This window comes from Dermochelys coriacea, chromosome 7 (genome assembly GCF_009764565.3).
Source record: "Dermochelys coriacea isolate rDerCor1 chromosome 7, rDerCor1.pri.v4, whole genome shotgun sequence".
Lineage (NCBI taxonomy): Eukaryota > Metazoa > Chordata > Testudines > Dermochelyidae > Dermochelys > Dermochelys coriacea.
Genome location: NC_050074.1, coordinates 57,272,232 through 57,297,041, shown reverse-complemented (window position 1 = coordinate 57,297,041; position 24,810 = coordinate 57,272,232). Strand labels below are relative to the sequence as shown.

General features: G+C 49.2%; 1 long non-coding RNA gene across 1 annotated transcript; it reads right to left on the bottom strand.

The window, feature by feature from the left end:
- Positions 1-816: 816 nt before the first annotated feature.
- LOC122460993 lies at positions 817-23,475 on the bottom strand. The gene is made up of 3 exons (XR_006282677.1): positions 23,445-23,475; positions 15,578-15,584; positions 817-1,006 (listed from the first exon to the last, which is right to left on the bottom strand). It is a non-coding gene; the product is annotated as an uncharacterized LOC122460993 (long non-coding RNA).
- Positions 23,476-24,810: the final 1,335 nt, after the last annotated feature.

Here is a 24,810-nt window from a genome sequence, read left to right as displayed (position 1 = left end):
TCCTTTCCTTTGACTGATTTTACTAGAAAACAGACGTCCCTGTTTGGAAGGTAAGAGCCTCCGAGAGGTTTGGAACCTGTTCAGTCTGATCCATCTGGTGCCAGCTGAATTCTAAGCATGAAAAACATTAGCTTAAGGTGGCAGAATTTTATTCCCCACCTAAGATTTTGTCCCTTAGGATCACTGGGGACATTGGGGTTTGTCCTTTTTGTTTTACCTTTTCCTCCATCTTTCCCTCCTTTCGCTTCATCTCTTACTTCTTTTGTCCTTTCCCCTGTTCCCCTCCCACCACTAGGAGGTGGGAGGGGTGTCACGGGGTGGGGAGGGCTCTGCAACTCTCATTGTGGGAGGTCCACCCAAAAATGTGGGGATGATATAGTGTTCAGATAGTGATCCCCACCGAATACTCTGGGCCATCCTTTGGGCTTTCTGGTGAGAACCCTCAGCCTCTCGCCCCTCAGTCTCTACTCTGATTGGCTGAGCAGGGGGTTGTTGACAGGGAGGAGACTCAGGTCCTTGTTTTTCTCTTTTAAGACCAAGTAAATAAGTCATAACCAGTCATATGTTTGATGAATTTTGCTGCTTCTCTGCATTAATTATCTCTGAGCAGTTCATGATTCTCTCTAACATTCCAGTTCTCCTAAAATACTTGCTGAATGATTACTATGAACTGCTGTTGGTCTGGAGCTCATTTGAGAGCACTTTATTCAGGTCATTCTATGTATGAAATTCAAGATCCGATGGTTAGTTCAAAAGTCGGGGCTCTTGGGTCCTGTTTCCAACTCTGCCATTTACTGGCTGTGTGACTTAAGACAAGTCAATTCTCCTTTCTCAGTCTTAGCTTCTTCCTCTTTCAAGTAGGGCTAACAATCCGCTCCTACCTACCTCACAGTGGGTGGAGGATGGGGATCCATTGGAGAGTGTCACTAGGAGCAGTGCATAATATGAGGTGTCCTATCATGATTACTCAGATCAGGTTATGACATAATAGAAGAGCTGAAATATTCTATTTTATTTGTATTTTATTATTTTGAAATTGTTAAGAGCAGCAACTGCTTAGCTCAGACTGAAGCATCTTATCTAATTTTTGAAATCTAAGTGTCTCCTCTTTGTGTGCGACGAGACAATTTAACACACTATGACAAACAGAAGATGCTTTTGTTTTGCAACAAAATATTTTTGCAAAGAATTTTCATCCCACTTGTTATGATTTCAAGAAACCAATTGGCTTAGTCTGAATGGGATTTTCTGACAGAAATGGTTTCAATGAAATTTCCCCACTATCTCGATTCCTGGGATCTATCCCTGCCTTTGCGGGGTTTGTTGTCTGTTAGAATAGGAGTCAGGACCGGTGGCTTCTTTTTCTGGCTCTGCCACTGCCTTGCTGTGTAAGCCCTTGGGTAGGTCATTTCCGTTCTCTGTACCTCAGGCTACCCATCTGTTCAATGGGAACAGGGACAATTATCAAACTCTGGGCAGTTGCGAGCCTGGGTGAGATAAGGGGTGTTAAAGCCCTTTTGAAGGAAAAAGGGGAGTTTCACTGTGTTGAGCATGAAGGAATTCTAAACTTTGCTAAAATGTCTAGTCTGCGGAAACAAGAAATGGTCAGGGCCAAATTTTAACCATTATCTTTTTTTAAAGCCCATTGAGGGATGTGAGTCCCGCTCTTTTAGGTACCTGAGGTTCTTTGCCAGGAGGAGAGAAGCGGTTCCTGCCTCCATTTTTGTGGCCTTAAGAAACCAGGTGCTGTGCCCCAGTTCTTGTCTGAGATTCCCGAAAAAGAACACCTTCCCATCCATTAACAAGACAGGACCTATCTTTAAAAGGGGAACAAAGAGAACCCTGGGACTTACATACTAGCTAGCCACACTTCCATACCTGGAAAGATACTGGAACACATTATTAAACAATCAGTTTGTCAGCACCCACATGATAATTTGGTTCTTAGGACTAGTGAGTATGGATTTGTCTAGAACAAATCATTCCAAACAAATCCTATTTCCTTCTTTGACAGGGTTATGGGCCTAGTGGAGGTGGGTAAACAGTAGACATGATCTATCTTGGTGTTAATAAGGTTTTTGACCCAGTCCCATAGGACATTCTCACAAGTAAACTAGGGAAATGTGGTCTAGATGCAATTAGTATAATGAGGGTGCACTGCTGGTTGAAAGCCCATACTCCAAGAGTCCTGTTGCATGTTTGGCTGTCCAACTGAGAGGGTGTACCTAGTGGGTCCAGCAGAGATCAGTCCGGGGTCTGGTACTATTTAATATTTTCATTAATGATTTGGAAAATGGAGTGGAGAGTTTGCTTCTAAAATTTTCAGATGACACCAAGCACTTGGGAGCGCAAGATTGGAATTCAAAACGCCCTTAACAAATTGGAGAATTGGTCTTCTTGAGCCAAACTCCATGGCTGGGCCCCTCTCTATAGACTGGGCTGAAGTGAAACCCCAGAGCCAAACACTCCTTCTCCTTTCAGAGTAGCAGCCGTGTTAGTCTGTATTCGCAAAAAGAAAAGGAGTACTTGTGGCACCTTAGGGGCTAACAAATTTAAATTTGTTAGTCTCTAAGGTGCCACAAGTACTCCTTTTCTTTTTGCGAATACAGACTAACACGGCTGCTACTCTGAAACCTGTCATTATGCAAGGCACTGAATTTAGCCGTACAGAGTGGAATAAATTTGTTAGTCTCTAAGGTGCCACAAGTACTCCTTCTCCTTGACAGTGCACTCCAACCTTTAATGGTCAGATGCTGCTTAGCACTGTCAGAGCAGCTTTTGCTGGGGGAATCTCCCAGCACTTTCCAATAGTGGGAAAGTATTAAATCCCCATTTGACTGCTAGGGACAGAGCCATAGAGGGGGGAGCAACTTGCCCAAAGTCCCACAGGTCAATAGGAAAACCAGCACTGGAACCCAGGAGTCCTGACTCCCAATCCCCTTGTCCAGTCACTACAGCAGAGCACACTCCCTCTCAAAGGCAGGGGGACCGGACACGAGGGCCTGGTTGTAACTGTCACCTGTGGGAGGGAGTGTGCAGTAGTGGTTAGTCAAGGGGCCTGGAAATAAGGACTGCTGGGTCCCATCCATGGCTCTGACACTTGGTGTGACCCTGAGCTAGTAGCTTCCCCTCCCCAGGCCTGTTTCTCATCAGTAGGGTTGGGGTCGCAGTCCCTACAGCCCAGGGGGGTTGGGAGGCTCCAGGAAGGTATGTAAAATGCTGGGATGTCAGGAGCTGGAAGGCGCTGTCATCCCCGCACTAGGGCAGTGTTCTATACCCCCTGCTGCTGGCTGAGTTTCTCTGTCCCTTGGCAATAAGACAGACTCTTGTTTTCACAGCCAGTCGATCGCTTAGTGTCATCACCCTGCCTGCTGGCTGGGCAGGGTAACTCCTCAGGTCATCACCCTCTCCAGCCTGCCTTGGGCTTGGAGACTGAGGAGGAGGGGAGAGACAGCTGAACATCCGCCATCCATTGCTCCATCACCTAGCATAAGTGAGTGGCATTAGGGTTCCTCTGTGGCGTCCCCTGTCTGTCTGGGGAGAGGTAGAAAGAGTGGGAGAGAATCTCTCCCAAAGGAGATTGGATTTGCAAACCACCCCCAGGAGCCCCTCGCTCTCAGACCGGGGAGGGTGTCTCTGAGCTGGGCCAGACCCTGTGAATTGCTGAGCATGAAATCAATGGGAAATGAGGGGGTCCTGGGCTTGCTCTACCTAAGGACTTTGACGTGGGGAATGGTTTCCCAGGAGAAGTCCTGACTCCTGGGTTCTGTTCCTTCTCTAGCCTTTGGGGAGTGTGGCCTGGGATGGCAGGAGGCAGCTACTTGTCCAAAGTGACCGATGGTCTTTGTGACTGACCCCAGTGCTCAAAAAGGAGGAGACTCCCTGGGTATTGCAGCACCAGGGATGACAAGGGGGAACGTTGGGAGCCGATCATGCAATGAACTCCTGCCAGTGTGTGTAGATTGCACTCCCTGCACCCCTGTGGGGGGAGGAGGAGCTACTCTGGCTGGTGCAGGGATGGGAAGGGACCAAAAAGGCTGATTAGTGAGAGGCTGCCTTGACCCCAGACTCATGCCTGCTCCCCGCTTGGTTCCAGGATAGCCAGGCTCCTGAGGATATTCAGGAATAAGGCTCTGCAAGTGGCCCCAGAGCCTGAGGGAAGCAGCTACCATCTTATCCAAGAGCAGAGTGGTCCCTCCATCCCTGCTGGTGGGGAAGAAGCTCCTGGCCGGGCCAGGAGGTGGAAACACCCAGCCTTCTGGCAGAGGAAACCCAATCCTGGTGCAGGTGCCGAGGTGGGAGAGGCACCAGCCAGGCCGAAATGGAGCTGGCCCAGGATGCGGCTGGGCAGGCAGGACCCAGCCCAGGAGGGGTGCTGGGCAGGGTGGCTCTGGGGCTTGTTGTGTGGGAAGCACCGGCCCCAGGAGCCCAGCCCTGATTCCCAGCAGGAGGCATCGCCTTGCCCAGTCACCAAGGACCTTCCAGTCTCCCCAGGGCAGGAGGTGGAGGATCCCTGTGCCAGCACCAGCAGCTCGGCACGATCCCCATGGGACAGCAGCAGTGCCTGGGACTTGGGCAGCAGCGAGGCCTATGGGTGCCGCTGCTTTGTTCCAGGTGAGGAGCCAGGCTGGGCTCAAGGAGGGGTAAGGAGGGGGCTGTGAACACCCTGGGGCCAGGCACTTGATCAGAGCTATGGGAGCGGGTCCCCTATGCAGGTGTCTGGCCTGAGCCACATGAACCCCACTGACACTAGATGCTGCCACTTTGGTCCTTGATGCTCCAGTTGGGGGGGGGCAGGCACCTCCGAGGGAGTCCAGGACAGTGGGGGGGGTCTCTTTGCTATGGGCTCCTGAAGGAGTTGGGGGCTGAAGGCATCATTCAGAGGGGGGAGTGTGTGGCCTGATCTGCCCTGGGTCCTGGAGGTGGGAAGAGTCCTGGCGCAGGGGGGACTGGGAGCTGACAGGAAAATGCTGATGCAGTCCTCTCTCCCTCTCCCTTCCATTAGAACTCAGCAGAATTCCCAATGATGGGTCACCATGTAGCACAGCTGGCTCTATTTATCAGTGACCCAGCCAAGGACATCAGCTGGCAGGCCAGGGAGGGGGTTTACCAGCTCTACCAGCTGCTGCTACACCAGAGGGGTAAGGAACCCAGCTGGGAAATGGCACCCCAGAGAAGAGTGAGACTGGGACCCCAGCCAATTTCTCTCAGACTGACCCTGGCTGGAGGATGAGTCTCTCTCTCTATCTCTTTCTCTGTTCTACACCACCCCCTGCAATTCTGTTGGGCCAGGCGCGCAGCAAGGACTCTGCCCACTGTGCAGCCACCAATGGGATTTGAAGGACTCAAGCACTGCAACCAGAATGATAAATGTGTGTGCGTGTCTCTCTTTCCCAGGGCTGACCATCCATGAGGCGGAAGACCTGTGGTGTTGGGACTGGCACCAGGACAGCAGGCTCCTGGGATACAGAAACACAGCCAGGGTGGGGGAGGTAAGGACACTCTGCCAGGGCATGAGACAGCTCAGGGAGTGGGGGTGGCTGGGTCCCCTGCAGTGGCTGTCTTCTGGGGCCACTAGATGGAGATGCCGTTCTAACCCCAGGATTTGGCTCCTGGCTCTGGACAATCTGCTAATGCCTCACATTTTGTTGGTTTTAGGTCTTTGGAAATTTCTTCTCTGAGGGGCAGAGAAGATTCTTCATCCGCACCACAGTGCTGGCCATCCATGACCCCCTGCTCCGTGTCAGCCTGGCTGGGCTGCTCCTCGCCTACTCCCTCCTGGGGGAAGCCCAGCAGCTGATGGGGGACACGGTAAGCAGCTGCAATAGACTCAGGAGATTGGGGCCGGGTCCAGGCCTCGTTCCCATCCTATCGCCATTCGCTGGCCTGGCAACAAGGAGCCTGGTGGGGAATGAGAGCGAGAGCAGGTGCTACTGGGAAGGGAGATGAATTCACCTCCACGAGCAGGAGGGAACCAGCTTGTCCCTGGAGCAGCTCCAACCCAGCTCTTTAGCAAGGCTAATTAATGACAATCATTACTTCATCACGGATTTATGTTTTTAGGACACGGTGCTATCGCTCTTGGGAAGGGCAGCAGAGTCCCCTAAATGCCCTCTGCGAGTCTCTCCTGTCCCACAGGGCCGCACCCAGTTCCCAAGCGTCCGTGTCACTCGAGCCACCATAAAGAGTTGCTTCCATCACTGGCAGCCTGGGACTGACGGGTGATGGCGACAGACCAGGCAGGGCTGAGGCACATGGGTGAGGGAAGCTTCTCCTGCTGCTGGCAGGGCTGGACCCACTCTAGAGAGAACAGGAGGATTCAGTCAGCAGGGACTGCTGATCTTCCCCATTCACGAGGGCTGCCATCCTGCGGCTTCAGCATTAGTGGCTAGGATGACTTGGGGAAAGGTCTCAACCTCCCCACATCCCACTTCACTGCTGCCAGAATCCCTCCTGCCCGCCATGCTAGAGCCCCCTCCCTGCCCAACCTGGGTGGGGGTGGAGAAGAGGGTTCTGAGAACTTGAGCTGTGGATTGGAGGTGGAACAGCTGTCAGGGGCACTGAGGGGGAGGTGGCCGGAACTCATCCTACAAGGGGAGGTTGGCTCTGGAAGTCACTAGAAAGGACAGCAAGACTCCATTCTGGGGGTCAGGAGGATGAATCCATCCTTCAGAGGTGGGCAGGTGCTGGGTGGAAATGCTGCTGGTTCCAGGTGCTCTTAATCCCCCCTGACTCCTCGGGGGCGTCCGAGTCTCTGATAGGTTCTCGTTTTCTTGCAGCAGGAGGATGTCACGGCCAAAGTGATGCGCCAGCTGCACATCATCTGGCACTTTTGCCAGGTGCCTGAAGCACTGCAGGAGCTGTGCCTCTGAGGCCACCAGCAACTCCTGCTCCCTGCTGCAGGCACTGCTCTGGCTCACTGTAAATGGGGAGCTAGTGGAAGGGGAAATGAAGCCTCCTGGCACCCACAAAAACTCTCTCCCCTCTCTGTGGAGCAGGGTCCTTCCCTCTGCCCCACAAATTCCTTCATCTGGGGCAGGAGCTCTTTCCCTCACATCCATTTCCCTCCCTGCTTTTCTTGGTCTACCCCCATCCCATTCCCCCTGCTCCCAGGCAGAGCTCTCCCTGCCCCATATGGTGTAGAAGGGCCTTTGTGTCAGGGCCACAGCCCCTAGCCCCACTGAAGCTCAGAAAGCTCAATTTTTGAGGAGGTGGGGATGGGACAGAGGCTCAGGGCTAGCTTCACTGCCTCCCCTTTATTCTCCCCTTGGCCCTTCTACAGGGTCTCTAGGTCTGAAATGAATAGGCGCCTCCTTCCCAGCTGTCTTCCAGGCCCAGGTCACCTTGTCCCATCAAAGCAAGCAATGCTGGGTCTCCAAGAGGCTTAGATGGAAGACTTCACTCCCTCATGGAGGTAAGAGCCATTTACTCCTTGGGGTATGTGGGTCTCTTGGGAGAGAAATGGGATCCCTGATGCATAGCCTGGCTGGGAGCTTCCCCATCCCTGGCTCCCAGCTTTAGCACAGAGATGTCTCCATCATCGTACCACCCTGGTTTTGTTCCTAGGAAGGGGCTCCCCAGAGATGTCCTCGAACCTGGACTCCTGAGAGCATTTCCAGTAGGAGGCTCCAGCCCCTTGGGCATGAAGAGAGCATCAGGTAGTCTCATTCACAAAGCATCTCCGGTCTCCAGCTCCACTTCCTGCAGCAGGGCAAATGAACCCATCAGCTCCCAGAATCCCAACTCTTTGACCTCCTTCCGCTCAGCAGTGGGGTTTCTCCAATCCCCTCACCACACCTGGCAGCCTCTGAATGATGAAGGGCCTGAATGTCAGAGTCACCAGAACAAGCAAACTCCAGATCCAGGCAGTGGGGCCTGTGTGTACTTAGCCCTTCTGGAAACCAGGTCTGAAATGGGGAGCAAGGACCCCAGCCCAGTAACAGTAGGAGTGGACAGAGCAGGCCTGTAACAGGGTGCTTTCCCCTGGGCTGCACAGCCTGGGGCTTAGCCAAGCCGATTACAGAATGAGCCCTAACTGAGAGGCAACATGTACCTCCCGCTAAAGAGCCAGTTCAGAACAGCAAGGAAAGCCTCGAAGGGAACTTGAGAAGAGAGGTAGGAAGTGCCCAGTGAAAACTGCAGCAAAGAGAAAGGAGCAGACCTAGCTGTTGGGTACAGGGCCCTTCTTTCTGTGGAAAGACCTCCTTGGACTTTTAGTGTGAGACAAGCTGGGCCCCAGAAGGGTGGACTAAAGGTGGTTACCTGGCTGGAGGGCTGAGTTACCAGGCAGAGAAACTGCCATGGTGCTGGAGCAACCATCGATGGGAACACCAGCCCAGCGAGAGAGCTGTGATGCCATGCCTGGCTGCCAGGGGGGCAAGTAATGATGAGTAGATTTGTTTATGATTGGCATAGTCAGGAGGATTGACTTCCCTTTGTGATCCATGAGGGCTGATGGAAGTCTTGGTTGCTGAAGGAAGGTCTGTCCTCCCAAGCGGGTGTATCAAGGGACCGGTTTCGCTGACGGAAAAGGTTTTGGCGTATACAGCAGCAGTAGCAAAAAGGCTACAGAAGAAGTTAAAGGCTTCAGAACTGGCTCTGCAAACAGTTAATGAGAGTGAGTAGCTGCAGGAAGAGCGTTGGGATACTGCAGCAGAGAAGGATTGCCTCTTAATTCTGGTGAACAAGCTGGCAGTAGAGCAGGAGACACTGTTCGCGCAGGCCGTACACGTGCGCAGCCGGAGATAGTGATGAGATGACGAGGGATGAAGCTTGGACAAGAATAGAACTTGCCCCCCCTGTGGGCCAGGTTCTAAGGAGGAGGGTATATAACAGGGGGGGCTTGGCCTGTGGGCTATACAGCCTGGAGCTAGGCCAAATGGATTACAGAGTGAGCTCCACCTGAGGGGAAAACCACAGCAAAAGGTACAGGAGCAGTTCTAGCTGTTCGGTACAGGGCCTTGGGGCAGAACCTAGAATCCAGGGTAGGACAGGTTCTCCCATGGTCTCTAAGAAAGGGGACGTACAAGGCCACAGAAAGGGCTACCAAGCCAACAAGGGCAGGCCCAGCCAAAGTCAGGCTGAGGAAGAGCCCCCAAAGGGTCAGAAGACCTTGTTTCTGTTAGAGACATTTTTGGACTTTTAGTTTGGGATGAACGCCACCCAGGAAAAGACGTTCACCTGGCTGAAGGGCTGAGTTCCCGGCCAAAAAACTGCCAGAGTGCCCTAGTGACTATCGGTGGGGGTGCTAGCCCAGCAAGAAAGCTGCGACACCAGGCCTTGCCAGAAAGGGGCACCTATCGGTGAGTGAACTCTCTTAAAAGCCTGCTTCCATTATGGAAACAGCTTGGTATTGGTGAGTGGTGGGGATGGCCTATGGGAGAGGATGGCTGGAGGGGTCATACAGGAGGGGAAGCAGGGTCCAGTGATGAGAGCAGGGAATGGGTTGTACTGCAGCCCTGCCACTGAGTGGTAACATGATCCTGACCAGGTCACTCTCCCACCTGGTACCTCATTTTCTCTATCTTTGAAATGGGGATCATCCTGACCCACATTAAGAAAGTGTTTGATCCTCTACTCTTGCTTCCCAAATCCCTGCCCTCCTTGTCCCACAAAGGCCTCTGCCCTGTTCTTTAAACTTCCATGCCCACGTTAGTGCCTGTGTCGCTCCCCAACTGCAAGGTCTCATGTACAGTCTCCTGCCAGCAAACTGAAGCTGCTCCTAGATCCAGAACAGGAACTGCAGTTCCTGTGCACTGTCCTGAATGGAGTATAGACCATGGGCATGGGGAAGGCCAACACTCACATCAGGTAGATCATCAACCTACTCCCCTGTCCCAGGAGCAGGAAGGCCTCTGGTTCTTGCTCTCTTTGGTAGCTGGAGCTGCTGAGTTCAGGGTGCAGTGTGCAGAGATGGTAACAGGCCAAAGGATTAATCAAGTGTCAGGGGGAGACTCTCCCTCTGTGGGAGATTGTTGGCCCTCTGTGGGGAATCCCTTCATTGCAGATGCTGTGCTTTGGTTCCTGGACTCCGCCAGGAAGCCAGCTCCCATCCCTAGCAGCTTGGCTGTTCCCTACCCTACTGTGCACCAGGCCCTCTGCAGAGAACTGCTCTGGGCAAGGTCTGCAGAGCCAGCTGTCATCGTGGCAGGTGTAGCCCCAGGTTTCATAACCCTGACCTATGGTCTCCCTCTACTGACAGGCTCTGCAGAAGACCTGCCCAGAGACATGGATGGCACGCCGAAGAGCTTGCTGACAGCAACCCCCATCACAGACAAACTCCAGCACATCTTGGAGGTGAGCATAATGGGTAGGGGCAGCATGAATTTTACCATAGAGACTAGAAATGAGAGACTGGATGATCCATCTTTCCATTGTGTCCTGCTACCTGAGAGCCATTGGGCCACCCGTGGTCAGGGCAATCAGTGCAGAGCTGTGTTGGGGCCCTTCCTCCTTCAGGGACAGAGGGAAGGCGCTGGAGCTCGACAGCAGAGCTCTGCCTGGTTCTGTTGAGCACTAATGCCAAGGCCCCAGGCAGGCTTGCAGAGTGAGAGCATCAGACCCCTGTGATGTCCAGGAGAAGGTTCTCAGAGAAGGAGTACTGGCTCCTTCCTAGGAAGCTGCTGAGATTCTCAAGGAGGGATTCATCCCTTCTCTCCCATGGACACAGAGGATTGTAAGGAGCACGGCGTTGTCCTTTGTCCAAGAGAGACCTGTCCTAGTTCTCACCCACAAACCTGGAAGAGAGCTGGGAACTTGACTGGGTTCTACACCAGCACTTGCCCTGGTACACTCTCTTCTCCCCTCCCCTCTTGCCTATTTAGCTATGGCTCTATGAACATGAAACAAACAGGAACTTCTTCTCCATCTCTAAGCCAAACTGGTTGATCAAGTCTGACCCCTCAACATATTTCAGGGGGCATATTTCCAGTATCATAGAATATCAGGGTTGGAAGGGACCTCAGGAGGTCACCTAGTCCAACCCCCTGCTCAAAGCAGGACCAATCCCCAACTAAATCATCCCAGCCAGGGTTTTGTCAAGCATGACCTTAAAAACTTCAAAGGAAGGAGATTCCACCACCTCCCTAGGTAACACATTCCAGTGCTTCACCACCCTCCTAGTGAAAAAGTTTTTCCTAATATCCAACCTAAACCTCCCCCACTGCAATTTGAGACCATTACTCCTCGTTCTGTCATCTGCTACCACTGAGAACAGTCTAGATCCATCCTCTTTGGAACCCCCTTTCAGGTAGTTGAAAGCCGCTATCAAATCCCCCCTCATTCTTCTCTTCCGCAGACTAAACAATCCCAATTCCCTCAGCCTCTCCTCATAAGTCATGTGTTCTAGTGCCCTAATCATTTTTGTTGCCCTCCGCTGAACATTTTCCAATTTTTCCACATCCTCCTTGTAGTGTGGGGCCCAAAACTGGACACAGTACTCCAGATGAGGCCTCACCAATGTTGAATAGAGGGAAACAATCATGTCTCTCGATCTGCTAGCAATGCCCCTACTTATACAGCCCAAAATGCCGTTGGCCTTCTTGGCAACAAGGGCACACTGTTGACTCATATCCAGCTTCTCGTCCACTGTAACCCCTAGGTCCTTTTCTGAAGAACTGCTGCCTAGCCATTCAGTCCCTAGTCTGTAGCTGTGTATGGGATTCTTCCGTCCTAAGTGCAGGACTCTGCACTTGTCCTTGTTGAACCTCATCAGATTTCTTTTGGCCCAATCCTCTAATTTGACTAGGGCCCTCTGTATCCTATCCCTACCCTCCAGCATATCTACCGCTCCTCCCAGTTTAGTGTCATCTGCAAACTTGCTGAGGGTACAATCCACGCCATCCTCCAGATCATTAATGAAAATATTGAACAAAACCGGCCCCAGGACCAACACTTGGGGCACTCCACTTGATACTGGCTGCCAATTAGACATGGACCCATTGACTTAACTACCTGTTAAGCCTGACAATCTAGCCAGCTTTCTATCCACCTTATCGTCCATTCATCCAGCCCATACTACTTTAACTTGCTGCTAAGAATACTGTGGGAGACCGTGTCAAAAGCTTTGCTAAAGTCAAGGAATAACACGTCCGCTGCTTTCCCCCCATCCACAGAGCCAGTGATCTTGTCATAGAAGACAATTAGATTAGTCAGGTATGACTTGCCCTTGGTGAGTCCATGCCAACTGTTCCTGATCACTTTCCTCTCCTCTAAGTGCTTCAGAATTGATTCCTTGAGGACCTGCTCCATGATTTTTCCAGGGACTGAGGTGAGGCTGACTGGCCTGTAATTCCCCAGATCCTCTTCCTTCCCTTTTTTAAAGATGGGCACTACCTTAGCCTTTTTCCAGTTGTCTGGGACCTCCCCCGATCGCAGTGAGTTTTCAAAGATAATGGCCAATGGCTCTGCAATCACATCCGCCAACTCCTTTAGCACTCTCGGATGCAGCACATCCGGCCCCATGGACTTGTGCTCGTCCAGCTTTTCTAAATAGTCCCAAACCACTTCTTTCTCCACAGAGGGCTGGTCGCGTCCTCCCCATGCTGTGTTGCCCAGTGCAGTAGTCTGGGAGCTGACCTTGTTCATGAAGACAGAGGGAAAAAAAGCATTGAGTACATTAGCTTTTTCCACATCCTCTGTCACTAGGTTGCCTCCCTCATTCAGTAAGGGGCCCACACTTTCCTTGACTTTCTTCTTGTTGCTAACATACCTGAAGAAACCCTTCTTGTTACTCTTAACATTACTAGCTAGCTGCAACTCCAGGTGTGATTTGGCCTTCCTGATTTCCCTCCTGCATGCCTGAGCAATATTTTTATACTCTTCCCTGGTCATTTGTCCAATCTTCCACTTCTTGTAAGCTTCTTTTTTGTGTTTAGCATCAGCAAGGATTTCACTGTTAAGCCAAGTTGGTCGCCTGCCATATTTATTATACTTTCTACACATCGGGATGGTTTGTCCCTATAACCTCAATAAGGATTCTTTAAAATACTGCCAGCTCTCCTGGACTCCTTTCCCCCTCATGTTATTCTCCCAGGGGATCCTGCCTATCAGTTCCCTGAGGAAGACAAAGTCTGTTTTTTTGAAGTCCAGGGTCCGTATTTTGCTGCTCTCCTTTCTTCCTTGTGTCAGGATCCTGAACTCGACATCTCGTGGTCACTGCCTCCCAGGTTCCCATCCACTTTTGCTTCCCCTCTAATTCTTCCTGGTTTGTGAGCAGCAGGTCAAGAAGAGCTCTGCCCTTAGTTGGTACTTCCAGCACTTGCACCAGGGAATTGTCCCCTATACTTTCCAAAAACTTCCTGGATTGTCTGTGCACCGTTGTATTGCTCTCCCAGCAGATATCAGGGTGATTGAAGTCTCCCATGAAAACCAGGGCCTGCGATCTAGTAACTTCCGTTAGTTGCTGGAAGAATGCCTCGTCCACCTAATCCCCCTGATCCGGTGGTCTATAGCAGACACCCACCACGACATCACCCTTGTTGCTCACACTTCTAAACTTAATCCAGAGACTCTCAGGTGTTTTTCTGCAGTTTCATACTGGAGCTCTGAGCAGTTATACTGCTCTCTTACATACAATGCAACTCCCCGACCTTTTCTGCCCTGCCTGTCCTTCCTGAACAGTTTATATCTATCCATGACAGTACTCCAGTCATGTGAGTTATCCCACCAAGTCTCTGTTATTTGAATCACATCATAATTCCTTGATTGTGCCAGAACTTCCAGTTCTCCCTGCTTGTTTTCCAGGCTTCTTGCGTTTGTGTATAGGCACTTGAGATAACTTGCCTATCATCCCTCTTTCTCAGTATGAGGCAGGAGCCCACCCCCTCACGCTCTCCTGCTTGTACTTCCTCCTGGTATCCCATGTCCCCCATTTACCTCAGGGCTTTGGTCTCCTTCCCCCGGTGAACCTAGTTTAAAGCCCTTCTCACTAGGTTAGCCAGCCTGCTTGCAAAGATGCTCTTTCCTCTCTTCGTTAGGTGGAGCCCATCTCTGCCTAGCACTCCTCCTTCTTGAAACATCATCCCATGGTCAAAGAATCCAAAACCTTCTCTCCAACACCACCTGTGTAGCCATTCGTTGACTTCCACGATTTGATAATCTCTACCCAGGCCTTTTCCTTCCATGGGGAGGATGGACGAGAACACCACTTGCGCCTCAAACTCCTTTATTCTTCTTCCCAGAGCCACGTAGTCTTCAGTGATCCGCTCAAGTATCGGTATTGGCAGTATTGGCAGTATCATTGGTGCCCACGTAGAGAAGCAGGAAGGGGTAGCGATCCGAGGGCTTGATGAGTCTCGGCAGTCTCTCCGTCACATTGTGAATCCTAGCTCCTGGCAAGCAGCAGACTTCTCGGTTTTCCCGGTCGGAGTGGCAGATAGATGACTCAGTCCCCTGGAGGAGAGAGTCCCCGACCACCACCACCCGCCTCCTTCTCTTAGGAGCAGTGGTCGTGGAACCCCCATCTGTAAAATAGTGCATCTCATGCCTTCCAATCGGCGGAGTCTCCTTCTGGTCCCTTCCCTCAGATGTATCATCTAGTCCACTCTCCACATTAGTACCTGTGGAGAGAACATGAAAACGGTTACTTACCTGTATCTGCATTGCTGGTACATGGACGCTCCCCTTTCTTCTTCTAGAGGTCACATGCTGCCAAATTTCTTCACTGTCCTTCTGTCCCTGCTGCACAGCCTGCTCTGAATCTTCAGAATGTTGTGTCCATAGAAGCATATCCTGATGTCTGTCCAGGAAATCTTCAGTTTCTCTTATGCCACGCAGGGTCGATACTTGTTTCTCCAGACCTTGAACCTTCTCTTCCAATATGGAGACCAGCTTGCACTTTGTACAGACAAAGTCGCTTCTGTCCTGTGGAAGAAAGACAAACATGGCACATCCAGTGCAGGTCACAACTGCTGAATGCTCACCATCCATATTACCTTCCTTCTACGAGCTTCCTCAGGAGTTGTAGTAACTACTCAGAGAAGCCTGCAAGATGTAAGCCTCAGTGGGCTCTCCCCAGGCAAACTCCCTCTGTTAGCCTCTCTGCTGTTCGCCGCTCAGCTGGTTCACAGCTGACTGGCTTTTTATAACAGTCAGGCCCACTCAAGGCTCACCTGGAACAAAGCACTCCCAATTCACACTTTTCAAACAATCAAGCATACGGTCAAGTACATGTACAGAACTCATTATGCCCCACTCGGATCTACATCACACAAGGATATTCATGAGAGTGTTGTCAGGTTTCTAAACATAAGAACAGCCATACTGGGTCAGATCCAAGGTCCATCTAACCCTCTATCCTGGCTTCCGACAGTGGCCAATGCCAGGTGCTCCAGAGGAAATGAACAGAACAGGTAATGATCGAGTGGTCCATCCCCTGTCGCCCATTCCCAGCTTCTGGCAAACAGAGGCTAGGGATAGCATTCTTACCCATCCTGGCTAATAGCCATGGATGGACCTATCCTGTTTTCTCCCCCTGGGGTGACAGAACCTTGATTGTCACATCTGTCTTTCAGGCTCTGTCCCAGCCTCTCTCATAGATGTATCCTGCAGCCAGCCCAGCTCAGAGAGCAGTGGGGACAGGTGATCTCATCCTTTCAAATCAAGCAACTTGGGTCTCATTGAGGCTCAGATGGAAGGTCCCATGCATCTCCGGAGGTAAGAACCATTCACTCTTCCTTCCACTAGGGGCTCTTGCAACAAAGATGGCGCTCCTGCTACATATCCTGGTTGGGAGCTTTCCCTATCCCTGGATCCCAGCGCTGGTACAAAGACCTATTTCTCATCATGATATCCTCATTTTATTCTCAGAGGATGTGTCCAGGATCCTGGAAAATGTTTTCTGCAGGAGATTTGAGTGAGGAGAGATCACTCATGGTCATGACCCAGGGGTCTTCAATCCGGGTCTGCAGGGTTCATGGGAGCAGCCACACTCCAAACCTCCACCTGGAAGCCTGCTGAAAATTGTTTACCTAGCACCCATGAAGTTCAGCCCCAGTTTGACGTTCCACTCCTGAGGTCCTATTGGAGGAGTCCCAGAGAAGCTAATTGGCCTTCTGGCCCTGCTTAAGGCAGCAGCAGGAATAGGAAGCTGACTGAACACTGGGGCTGCTCCCTATTATGGACCATGTGCTGCCTGTTTCTGATGCCACTCCCCTGGCTTGATTTCCTGGCATCTGATTTGTGGTTGTGAACCAAGATTGTCTTTTACTTCTGATCTTCCAGTATCCTGACGCAGCTGACTCTCGACTCCTGTCATGTGAGTGTGGACTCTGGCTCTGACTAGCATGTCTGACTATCCTTGACCCAGCCGTGACATTGACTTTCATACAATTTCTCCAGTGCCCTTTTCTGCTCTCCAGCTCTGCTCCCTCCAGCAAAAGACACCAGTACCTTGGCTCCCAAAGTCCTGGTTGCCTGTTATTCAAGGGCTGAGGGGTAGTGCTAGTTTTGCCTCCACCGCTACCCCAGCTGCTTTTCCTATGGGAATCTCCTTAGAGCAGAGGAGAAATCTGCTCTTCTCTTAGGATCAGTCCCAGCAGTAATTCCACCCACCCTGGGATCAGGGACACACCTTGGCCTGTGGGGTAGGTGGGAGCAGAGGCTGAGGCTGCAGCAGTTTCCACCAGAGGACACCACCCTGTCTTTCTATGGTCTGACTAGGGCTCACCATCCATCCTGGAACTGAACACCAGATGGGAGGTAATAGATTGTCCTTGGTGGGCCATGTTCTTGTGTGTGATGGAGCTGTGTGCCAGAGGGGGCCAGGAGTAGATGCCCTACACATGGCCATGACTGGGCTAAAGAGTCTGTAATGCTAGGTGAGTCAAACCATGGCCACATATAGACACCTTGGGCATCATTGGGGACTGAATCTGGCCCTTCACTACCAAGACCACAACTCACTCCAACTTGAGTAATTACGGTAGTGACCCCTGACAGGCCCTCTGTGGTGGGTCAGTATTATCCCTGTTAGCTGGGGCATAGGAATGGAAAGTAACTAGCTGTGAGGTCACACACAACGTCACTGACAGAGGCAGGACTGAAGCACAGTGTTGATACCAGTCCAGCTCCAACCGCTAGACTCCACCCACTTCCAAAGCCAGAGAACCCAGGAGCTTTGACTCTGACAGCTTGGCCTTAAATAACCAACTTCCCTCCCACTCAAGAAGCCATAGAAGGGACCATCTGCTGAGCTCCCCTTTGCAATGCCACTGTCATTGAGCGAGCAGACTCTGCCACTGTTTTCCCTCTTGTTGCTCCTATCACCCTATTGTAACTCCTCCACCCCAGCATCTAGCCCTCTGTTAATGTTGCCTTTTTAATAGCTCTCTGTGGGCACTGTTCCCTCTAAGTTGTACGTGTGTGCACGTGCACACAGATCCTAAACCCTGCGCATACTGTGAAACACCGCATGCACAAAAATTTGCACAGAAGAAATTTTTTGTGTACATGGTCTGTCAAAAATTAGAGGGAACATTGCCTGTGGGTTTTGTCACCTGCCCCCTTTGAACCTAGTTTAAAGCCCTCCTCACTAGGTTAATGAGTCAGTGTCTAAAGATGCCCTTCCCCTTCTTGGTCAACAGGAACCTGTTTCTTCCCAACAGATCTTCTTCCTGGACTAGCATCCCATTGTTGAGGAAGCCAAAACCCTCCTGTCAACACCATCTGCTCAGCCATGAACTCATCTCCAGGATTTGTGTCACTGTCTCAGGAGAAGCTGAAGAGCCTGGGAGTTTGGAAGCCTGGTTTCCATGGAGCCATGATCCTAAGAGCCCTGGTGCTGCAGCAATCCTCCAAGTGGACTGACAAGGAGCTGGAAACCCTGGCTGCCAAGCTCCTTGCCAGGTGGGCTGCTGAGGAGCCAGGGATACTGGGAGCCCAGGCTACTAAGGAGTCTGGGAGCCCAGGCAACTTGCCAGTCACGTTGAGGAGGCGCCAGGTGAGTGGGCGAGCTGGCAAGGAACTTGGCAGAGATGCCACAATTGACACATTCCTGTGAAATGTTTCACTGTTGATTAATTGTCATTTTCTGATAGAATAACGTTCTGTTAGAAAATTACCAACCAGCTCTAACTGTGGCCTAATGGGCTGGCCACCCCACACAAATTCTGAGCAGTGCTCTATGGACCAGGAGAAGCCTATTAACTTTAGATGCTGCACCTGGAGGGGAACCAGGAAGTGATAGGGCCTAATTCCAGATGAAGCCCAGCTGGGAGAGGAGCTGGGCTAGGAGTATAAAGTCAGAAAGGGAGACCAGAAAAAGGCTGAACGGAGTAGGGTTGCCAGGTGTCTGGTTTTGATCAGAATGCACATTCAAAAAGAGACCATGGTGGCTTCGGTAAGCACTGCCGACTGGACTTTTAATGACAGGGCTAAGGCAGGTTAGTCGCTACTTGTCCTGGAACCACGTTGAGCCCCGGAAGTGGCCAATAGGTCCGGCTCCTAGGCGGGGGGCCACAGGGCTCCATGGCCAATGGGACCTGGCGGGGGGGGAGGTGAGCGGTGCCTGCGGGCGAGAGCAGTGCACAGAGCTTCCTGGCCCCCTGCCTAGGAGCCGGACCTGCTGGCCGCTTCCAGGGTGCAGCGCGGAGCCTGGAAAGGCAGGGAGCCTGCCTTAGCCCTGTTGCGCCACTGTCTGGGAGCCCCCTGAAGTAAGCCCCCTGAATTATTCACTGTTTCTCAGGGCCCCACCCCCATGTCATATATTCATAGATTCCAAGGCCAGAAGGGGCCATTGTGAGTCTTGTCTGACTGCCTGCATAATGCAGGCCAGAGAACTTTCCCCCAAATAATTCCTAGAGCAGAGCTTCTAGAAAAACATCCAATCTAGATTTAAAAATTGCTAGTCATGGAGAATCCACCATGACACTTGGTAGGTTGTTCCACTTGTTAATTACTCTTACCAATTGAATGTGTACACCTTATTTCTAGTCTGAGTTTGCCTAGCTTCAATTTCCAGCCATTGGATTGTGTTACACCTTTCTCTGCTAGACTGAAGAGCCCACTGTTAAATATTTGTTTCCCAGGTAGGTACTTCTAGACTGGAATCAAGTCACCCCTTATCCTTCTCTTTGTTAAGCTAAATTGATGAGCCCTTTGAGACTATCAGTATAAGGCATGTTTTCCAAACCTTTAATCATTCTTGCAAATCTTTTCTAACCCTCTCCAATTTATCAACATCCTTCTTGAATTGTGGGCACCAGAACTAGATATGGTATTACAGCAGTGGTCGCAGCAGTACCAGATACAGAGCTAAACTACACTTTCTACTCCTACTCAAGATTCCCCAGGTCAGAGAATCTTCACAGTGGGGAGTTTCCTGTCTCCTGGCCAACTGGTGGCAGATTTTTAATTAAATTTCTTTTAGTGACTTCATTGGCTTGGAAGATTTTATTCCTCAAAACTGCTAAATTAAAAAAGCAAAAACTGAAACCCATCTATTTTGGCTCTCTGAGACGAGTCTGTAGAATAGCACCTCTGCTCCCCACTTCCCTCAGAAATGGCAGACTCAGGCAGCAGGCCACAGAAACTCAGCTTCCAGCCAGCTTGTGGGTAAGGTCCACACTAAGACAGTAGAGCAGGCTGGAGCAGAGCCAACTTCTGGTCAGCAGCTGGGCAAAGTCCATGCTGAGATGGTTGAGCAGGCCACATGGACGCTCCTTTCACTGAGACCAGGCCTGAATCATTGGCGTGGAATTAGAGGTAAGTATTTCAAAAGAATTGCAAAGTGCTTGCTGGGTAAGCCAGGGAGCAGAAAGGATGTGTGTGGGGTGTTGGGAGATGCTTACTTCAGAGTTCTTATGCGCTTCTTCCTATTTTCATTCAATTACAGGAAAACACACCTCTTCCAAGCTCAGATTCAAAGTTGGTTGCTGTCACCCTTTCATTGGCTCAGTACCTCCCCAGGTTTTCTTTAGGAGTCTCTTCATCTTATGGCAGGCATAGTTTGTTAGGCATATGTGCATTAGAGTTGTAATTCTTTCTCTACAATTATATTTCTTTGTCATTTTGGCAGGAGCTTCTTGGAACCTCTTTAAGTTCAGAGTTTTAACTCTTCTTTTTATTCAGTCCAGTTTCTGTGCTATTCCTTCAATTTTATTAGAATTCTACCAGAAACCAAAGTCTGTTTTCAATAAGTCCATCCTGTTCTTACAGTTAAAGTTTATAGTACACAAAACAGTCTGTGATGGGGTGTCAGCCCCACACTGGCCCAAGAGAGATTATAAGGGGCCTAAGGCAGCTGTGCCAAGAGTGGCCAATCAGAGAACAGCGGCCAATCAGGACCAGCAGGCCAACATAAAAGAGGGCTGCAGAGAAGAGCAATTCCATCCAGTCATTGCAGGGAACCCAAGGTGTGGGGACTGAGTTCCTGCTGGGCTGAAGCAACTTCAGCACCAGAGACAGCTCAGCAGCCAGTACAGATCCCAGGGGCAGGGGAGAACTCTTGCTTGCTGCCAAGGCTGAGCAGACAGGTCCTGAGGTGAGGGCAAAGTTGGTGCTGAGGCCCTGGGGAAGCGGCCCAGGGAATTTTGGCAGCAGTGAACCTAAGTAGAGGGATGCAGGAGGAGGCTGCCATTTGTAGGGTCCCTGGGTTGGGGCCTGGAGTAGTGGGTGGGCCCCGGCTCCCTCACGTTAGCCACTGGGGAAGTGGCTGAGAATTTAAGAATGCTGGACTATGAAGCCATACCTCCAGAATGGGGAGGCACAGATAGTGACATGGCCGGAGGGCCAAGCCATGAAGAGGATGCCATAATTCCTGAGGTGGCAAGAGGGCCTGCAAGCAGAGGCAGTGATGGTACACGGACCACAGATGAGGACGTCGGCCTCAGAGTTAATCCCCAAAGAGACCGGAAGGAGGTGCCAGAGTGCAGTGAGTGACGTGCTCCATGACAGTCTTTTAAATTTCAATAATTTTTAGAAAGTTTTTATCTTAAATAGTTATTTGAGAAGTTGTAGATTCTTTGTACATTTCTTTGGAGGGAGGATCTTTAATGGCTGAGAATGCTCAAGCAATCCCTTCACCCAGTTCAGAAAGTTGGGTAAAGGGATATTTTGAGCACTCCCTGCAATTAATAATTAATTCACTAAAACATGAGTAATTTTGTTTGTCTGAAATTTTGACACCTCTCTGTTTACCCCTTTTCAAGATCATTTATGAATATGTTGAACAGAAATGGTCCCAGGACAGATTCTTGGTGGACCTGCTATTTACCTCTCTCCATTATGAAAACTGATCAATTCTTCCTCCCCTTTTGTTCTCTTCTTTAAAGCTAGTTACTAATCTATGAGAGGACCTTCCTGCTTATCCTAGGACTGCTTACTTTGCTTAAGAGCCTTTGATGAGGGACCTTGTCAAAGGCTTTCTGATCACCCTTGTCCACAAATTTGTTAACCCTCTGACAGAATTGTAATAGATTGGTTAGACATTGATTTCCCTCTACAAAAGGCATGTTGACTCTTCCCCAGTACTTTGTGTTCATCTAGGTGCCTGATAATTCAATGCCAGGCAAATTGGTGAAACTCTAGTGAAAAACTGAAGTTAGGCTTACCAGCCTGTAATTGCCAGGATTGCCTCTAGAGCCTTTTAAAAAAAATCAGTGTGTCATTAGCTGTCCTCCAGTCATCTGGTACAGAGGCTGATTTAAATGATAGGTTACATACCACAGATAGCAGTTCTGCATTTTCATATTTGAGCTCCTTTAAAACTCTTGGGTGAATAGCACCTGTTGAGGGTGACCTATTACTGTGTAATCTATAAACTTGCTCCAAAACCTCCTTTAATGGCACCTCAATATGGGGCAGTTCCTCAGATTTGTCATAAAAAAATAATGGCTTGGGTGCAATTGAAATCTTTCAAAGGCATTGGACTTCATACATTTACTCATGATGTTTTACCATTTTCTGTGTTTTTTTGCCGCAGATGCATGGATATGATTGGAACTATGCACAAACTTCCGGTATCCTGATCTGAATGATCTCCCTTTTGTCGAGTCATGCTGTTAAGCACATTGAAATAGTAGCCATATAATAAAAGTATTAATTTTAAATAAACCAATCTGGTAAAAAATCCCAAAATGTCACTGTCTAGAAGTCTAAAGCGTAAAAGAACTTCATTTAAATCTGGATGGCTGGATGAGACTATAGAGACCATTACACCGAAGTCACATAGTGTAACGCTTGTTAAACTTCGTGAAATATTCACATATGATGAGGACAATGGAGTGGTTTGTGTATATTGTCAAGATGCCAGAGCTTCAGGAGACTTTTCAACAGGAAGAATGTGGAATGATGTATGGAAGTTGGATTTCTTAAAGCGTCATCTGTCAAGTTAGTCTCATATAGATGGTGTAACAAGACTTAGAAACAAAAAATCTTCCTTATGGAGTGGATTGCTTGGCATGATTCTTGAAAGTCCAGCTGAAAAGCAGAGGCGGCAAATTAATCCTGAATGCAAGCGCTCAAACCCAGAAGAAATCAAAGTACTTATTGACAGTAAAAAGAAAAGGAGTACCCGTGGCACCTTAGAGACTAACAAATTTATTAGAGCATAAGCATTATGCTCTAATAAATTTGTTAGTCTCTAAGGTGCCACGGGTACTCCTTTTCTTTTTGCGAATACAGACTAACATGGCTGCTACTCTGAAACCTGTCATTATTGACAGTGTGTTATTGGCTATTAAAATGAACAGCTCAGTGCTTTCTGTTCAGGATATTAATGACCATATGGAAAAGTATGTGCGCATACCAGCGAGCTGGAAAAGTAAAAATTATGCTTTTGAATTTCTTGAAATTATCAACTGCATTGTCCAAAATGACCTCATGCATGAAATAGCATTGGCAATGTTTCATACTCTAGCTGTTGATGAAAGCACTGATATATCCATTAACAGATTCTTGATACTCTACTTTAAATATAGATCCATAAATTCTGCAGACTATAAAACTTCGTTTGGTGGACTATTACAATTGCAAGAATGTGATGCTGTTTCAATAGTGTCTGCAATCAAAGAGTTTTATAAAAAACACCAGCTTGATCTAATGAAAATGGTGATCACATCTGATGGTGCCTCCATGATGTTGGGCAAACTCAATGGCGTGGCGGCTCAGCTGAAATGTGATATTCCACACTTAGTCCAGCAACATTGCATTGCACACTTGGAAGACTTGGGGATTTCCTATGCATGGAAAGAGGTCAAGCTGATAAGAGACATCGAAACCTTAATGAGAACTGTCTACATGGTGTTCTGTCAGTCATCCGGGAAAAAATGAAAATTTCAGGAAATAGTGGATGCTTCTGAATGTGAGTCAGTGGCTTTCAGGCCACTCAGTGAAGTGAACTGGTTATCAAGGCACTTTGCGCTTTGAGCAATTATTCACAACTATAATCTTCTTCTGGAATATTTTGAGCAAGAAAAGATACTGGTTCAGTTTCTAAATATTGCCACAAAAAGCTGAATACCATGGAACACCAAATAACATTATAAGTTTTGAATGATGTTTTGTCGGAACTGGCTTCACTATCCATGCTGCCTGAGGTAAACTGAACAAGATCAGAATACAGTACTTTGGAGATTCAGTTTTATGGAGTGACAAAGTTCAGGCTCTCTTAGACATGAACTCTCAAGAAAATAATGAAATTGATACAGTTTCATAATAACTTTCATAAACATCTTGTGTGCACATTTGGCACACAGGTTTCCAGAGGATGAAGTCCAGGAGTGGTTCTCTTTTGATTATGCAGCAATAGTTAAATGTGACTTCAATTTTGGAATTCATCAGGTCAAATTCCTATGTTCAAAATACAAAGACTATCTTTCTGAAGAGATTGTTATAGTCAGTCAGTACAATGACTTCAAGTTTGCAGTAGCCGAAAGAATCAAAAGCCAATTGGTTTTAGGTTTCCCAGATACGGTGACATTTGCTCACTAAAACAAACAGTTTCAGGATCTTGCAAAGTTGATGGTGTCAAGGTTCCTTCCCCACTCTGAACTCTAGATACAGATGTGGGGACCTGCATGAAAGATCCCCTAAGCTTATTCTTACCAGCTTAGGTTAAAAACTTCCTCCAGGTACAAACTTTGCCTTGTCCTTGAATCTTATGCTGCCACCACCAAGCGTGTTAAACAAAGAACAGGGAAGGAGCCCACTTGGAGACATTTCCCCCCCACGCCCGACACCCCCTTTCCTGGGGAAGGCTTGATAAAAATCCTCACCAATTTGCACAGGTGAATACAGACCCAAACCCTTGGATCTTAAGAACAATGAAAAAACAATCAGGTTCTTAGAAGAAGAATTTTAATTAAAGAAAAAGTAAAAGAATCATCTCTGTAAAATCAGGATGGTAAATACCTTACAGGGTAATCAGATTCAAAACATAGAGAATCCCTCTAGGCAAAACCTTAAGTTACAAAAAGACACAAAAACAGGAATATACATTCCATTCAGCACAGCTATTTTACCAGCCATTAAACAAAAGGAAATCTAACGCATTTCTAGCTAGATTGCTTACTAACTTTTTACAGGAGTTCTGAAGAGCATTTCTGATCTGTTCCTGGCAAAGCATCACACAAACAGATCGACCCTTTGTTCCCCCCCCCAGCTTTGAAAGTAACTTGTCTCCTCATTGGTCATTTTAGTCAGGTGCCAGTGAGGTTATCCTAGCTTCTCAACCCTTGACAGGTGAAAGGGTTTTGCCTCTGGCCAGGAGGGATTCTATAGTTCTGTATACAGAAAGGTGGTTGGTTACCCTTCCCTTTATATTTATGACAGATGGATATTGGAGGAACATTCCTAGCATCAAGTGCAGACTGT